The 4,839-nt window shown below is 42.8% G+C and overlaps 1 long non-coding RNA gene across 1 annotated transcript; it reads right to left on the bottom strand.

Moving 5' to 3' along the window:
- Positions 1-1,665: 1,665 nt before the first annotated feature.
- On the bottom strand, positions 1,666-3,973 carry LOC138833446 (uncharacterized). Its single transcript, XR_011373917.1, has 3 exons — positions 3,936-3,973; positions 3,193-3,235; positions 1,666-2,251 (listed from the first exon to the last, which is right to left on the bottom strand). It is a non-coding gene; the product is annotated as an uncharacterized lncRNA (long non-coding RNA).
- Positions 3,974-4,839: the final 866 nt, after the last annotated feature.

Genomic DNA, 4,839 nt, shown 5'->3' on the forward strand with positions numbered 1-4,839 from the left:
CTTAATTGTATTTTGAACGCATAAAACATGCATATAGAAATCTCACATTTTGATCTCATGAGAAAACAGCCTTTACTCCACTCTCAGATTTATTTCCTGAAATGCATTTTTAAAGAGAATATGTTTTCATTTTTAGATGAAAGGCTTGTAGGAAACTATTTTCATAACCTGGCTCCTCCTCCTGCACCTCAACACCTAAAACACAAATTTCAAAACGCATTTAAAAGAAACAATACAAAAACCAAACACTGGGAATGCTCAGATGCAGAATATTTTACAAAACCCAGAATATAACTCTGCTGTCTGAGGGAGGGGCTCTCTGAATAAATTAACAAACAAACCCAAAAGAGCATCCAGGAGTATCGGATGGGAGTGTCCCTGGCTGCTACTCCATGGACAAGGAGCATGGAATGGCTTCCTAAGCCTGCTGGCGAATGCGTGGGGGAAAGTTTCCTTGCCAGTCTGAGTACAAAAGTTGGCATCACCCTGCTTGGGCCTGTCTTTTTGTCTTTTCCCCACAGCAGAACAAAATCAACCCCTCCTCCACGGCTGATAAATACTGTACAAACTGATCCACAGAGTGGCATCTGTTCAGTCTGCACTCCTTCCTAGGTGGGTGGACCCTGTCCCGTAGTATGCGTGTACTCCCAGGGGCTGATCCTCATGGACCCGGCCCAAGGGACAGGGGGGTGCTAGATGTGAGTCTGTGGCACTGTGTTATTCATGCAGCAGCTGCCAGGTTGCTGCCCTAGCCCAACAACAGGTGCACCCTGATCTTCTTCCACAGTCCCAGGCGAGGGGTGCTCACAACAGCCCTAGGTGGGCAGGCTTCCAGTAGGATCCTACTTCACCAGAGGGACCAGCATGCCTGATTAAGTGGCTGCAGCCTGAATTAATTATTAATTATTTAATTAATTGTTTAATGGAGCAGTATTTTTGCCAGTTGTGAGGCTTGAACTCTGAGCCTGGGCATTGTCCCTAAGCTCTTCAGCTCAAGACCAGTGCTCTACCACTTGAGCCATAATGCCACTTCCAGCTTTTTCTGCTTATGTAGTGCTGAGGAATTGAACCCAGGGCCTCATGCATGCAAAGCGAGCACTCTACCACTGAGCCACCTTCTCAGCCCTGGAGCAGTTTTAAAGAAAATGATTCACATTACTGTATGATATTATTGGAGAGTAACTTTTCTTCCATATGTGCCCAAAGCACAATGAAATGTAAACAGATTTGAACTCACGGTTGGAAGAGTATCATACATACCACTATAAGTATTGTGACATTTGTCCAAATTGACAGAACAGCTTTCTAGGACCTCTAACCTGCTATTTCATAGACCTTTTGTAGCCACCTTATTTCCCCATACAGGCATGGCCTGGCTTCCTTGCCGCTCCCTGTGCATTTAACAGTTCAGTAATATGCAGTAGGCTCTCTTGTACAGCACCCTGTCACTCTGTTTTCCCCCCACAGAACACGTATGCACAATGCTTCAGATTGTAGGCTTAAAAAACATAATTAGGATTGATGAATACTAGATTATATAAAAAACACTAACATTTTAATAAAGTTAGAAAAATAGAATGAGCATTTTATAACCATCAGGACAAAAAAAAATACAGGTTTTCCCAGGAATGGGGGAAGGAATCTCTATATCTAGATTGGCTTCTAAGTTGCCTTCAGAAAGAAATTCTGCCTCAGAGTCCTAAAAGGGATTTACTTCCTCATTAAAGACAGGGTTTTCTTCCTGAGTCCAAGGAGGGACAGATTCTAATTTCTCAATTGGAAACTGGATTCCCTTCAGGAGGACAGATTGGTCAGGATATTCTGTGAGGAAAGATTCCCTTTCCTCAACTGAATCTAGATTTTGGACCTCACTTATTGGTTTTCCTGAAGATACACTGGGGTCATTTTCCATTAGCATACATTTACACTGCATACCAAGACATGTCTTTTTGACTTGTTTGGAGCTAATCTAGGTGGATTATCAACATCAATGGAAGATATTCTGGATCATCTTCTTCCTTGGCAGTAAGTGCAGGTACTCCTGCTTCACATGTGGGGTTCAGAACCAGTGGGATGTCCACAGGACTCAAAACCTGCTTGGGCCTTTCTATATATTAAAAAACACCCTCTATGTTCACATGCCTTCTGGAGATCAGTAATGTTTTCTGATCTCCATGAGTCATCATAAACGACATCACTGATGGGTTCTTTATCTGGAGAACTGCAGGAGCTGCTCTACTGTGATACAAACCTGAGAATGGAAATAGGTACAGGAGTCTTAGAACTCAAGAAGTTAAGGTGTGACTAAACTTTCATGAGAATCTAATGGGGGAAGCTGTAGAACTTGAGTTTGGACTGAACACTGATGAGAATTTAGCATGTTTCTAATGAGTGGCTACTTCCAAGTTCTTTCAAAGGAGAACAGATATTACCTGGCAAAGAATATCCATAAAAGGATATTTTGCCAAGCTGGGGAGTACTAAGGGCTCTATGCCCATCCTGCCCATGCCTAAAGACCCAAGTTCCATCCATATTCATCAGCTCTGAGGTATCTAAACAAGGACTTCTTCCACTTTTTCTTGGTCTCATGGGCCATGTGTTCCTATAGCTGGTCCAGAAGAATATGTAAGCAGAAGAGCAAGTCTGAAGAGGGCATCTTGAGCTTGACATACTGTGTAAGTTCTTTCAGGGTGTCATGGTTCTTGTTCTCATAGAAATCATCAAGGTAGAAGTCCATCCACATAGGGAAGATGGAACAACCTATGCTATGGGCAGATTGGTGACAAGGAAAATGAGAGCCTTTCCTCCCCATCCTGAGCTTTGTACTATAGCCTCTTTCTGGCGGGACTTGCATGTTGTAGGAAGAGACTCCTGCAAGCAGAATGTTCCTCACAACCCACTTCTAGAAATTTCTCAAATATAATCATCTACAATTCTCCCTATGTTAGGAGGAGAAGGTTGTTTCCCCTCTTGATCTGCCTTGCTATACATACCCCCCTCGTCATCCATGAGAGTCCAAAACCATAACCACATCCACACTGTGTAATCTGCTATCCACTGAAGTGCCAAGCCTCAACCCCCTGGTGAAAATCACAACTGGTGTGCAAAGAAGGAAGTTGACTTTGATTCAGACACCTCAAAGATACCCAGTTTTCAAAGACAGAACTTCTCTTTGTGTCAACGTCCACTTACTTCTTCATCTTGTTCATCTTCCTCCCAGTTACGGTAGAAGGATCTGTACCAATGGGAGGAGAGAAGGAAGTTAACTCTATGCTTCTCCTTTTCTGAACTAACAGGACAGACATGGGACTGGTTAAGTCACATATGGTAATGTAAACATAACAGACAAAAAGTAGAGATATGTCTACACAATTTCATGGAAATTCTGTGAGGATACTTATCAGCATTTGTCCAAATAAATGTCCCATGGCTCATGCCTCTAATCCTACTAATCAGGAGGGTGAGATCTAAGGATCACAGTTTGAACCCAGTCTAGTTTGTAAAATTCTAAAGACACTTATCTTCAATTAACCAGCCAAAGGCCAGACCTGGACTTGAAGCTTAAATGGTAGAGTGATATGAACAGAACAGCACTCAGGCCCCAAGTTCAAGTTCCATTCTTTCTTCCATCTATATTCCTTCAAAAGCCTCCAAGATAGTGATTTCCTAGGTGAGGGTGAATGTTGGGTGACACTGGCTCATTCCTTTAATCCTAGTCTCTCAGCAAGCAAACTGTTAAGGCTCCGCTAGCTTCTGAGGAAAATGAAATGTTCTGGCAGGCCACTCGTAAGGAGTTATCCAGGGAGTGCACTTCTTTGTCTCAAGCCAAACTCCTGTGATAAAACCCCAGTGAAACAGTCTCAGAGAGGTACCAAGTATTCCAATAATCTGCCAGGGGGTCTCATCAGTCCTGGATTTGAATAAGGAACACTCACTTTTTAAACAATATCCAGCAACTGCTCCATTGTCTCCCACTTTCTATAGTGGCGGTGGAAGTTTCCAACATAGAAGAGATCACCTTTCTTGTAGGCAGGGATCAGGTCCATTACCAGCATTTCCAACAAGCCTGAGTCCAAGCTCCATATATTATAAGGCACATTCAGGATTTGAGCAGACTCATTGTCACACTGAGGTGGTAAAAAGAATGAATCTTTGAAACTTGGAAATGGGAGTACACTTCAAAATGAGTAATAGAGTAATAGGATTGAAAAGTACACAGTAAATATTTTATCAATATACACATATAAAAACACAAGAAGAAGCCTGTACTGTGGGCTAGAATGAGATTAAATAGGTTTCCTGTCATAGTTACACCTGACCTGAGTTGCCTTGTGATTCCCTTTATTTCTTCTTATAAAAAGGCCTGAGACATTGGATTCGTGGTTTGGCACTGATCCAATGTCTGCAGTATCGAGTGAGGCACTCACCCCTCTCATGCCTGGGACCTGATTCTCTTGAACTTTGAAAACAATACAGGAATGTCTTTCTTGTTTCTGAGCCACAGGCCAAGTGAGCTGGCTAGAGCTGACTGTAAGTTACAGTTGCCTGGGTCTCAGAGTTCCATATTCTATTCCATTGTGAGGGAAGTAGTGTCATCTCTCAGAGCCCAATGATCTAAGCTGCTTACTCACATAAGACCATCCCAAAGACAAACGGGAGGCTGAAATTTCCCCTCCCACATCACTCTATACAAATATGGACATTGTCAAATCCCAACATCCTCAGGTAGGCCTAGGAACCAGCACGGTCTCAGCCTCAAGGAAGCTTTCCTAGGTGAGATCCATGCCTTATTCCTTATTTTTCACTATTCCTCTTGTTCTGCAAAAATCATTTTGCCTC

The sequence above is a fragment of the Dipodomys merriami genome, unplaced genomic scaffold (genome assembly GCF_024711535.1).
Source record: "Dipodomys merriami isolate MVZ:Mamm:240054 unplaced genomic scaffold, mDipMer1.0.p SCAF_208, whole genome shotgun sequence".
In the NCBI taxonomy this organism is placed as follows: domain Eukaryota; kingdom Metazoa; phylum Chordata; class Mammalia; order Rodentia; family Heteromyidae; genus Dipodomys; species Dipodomys merriami.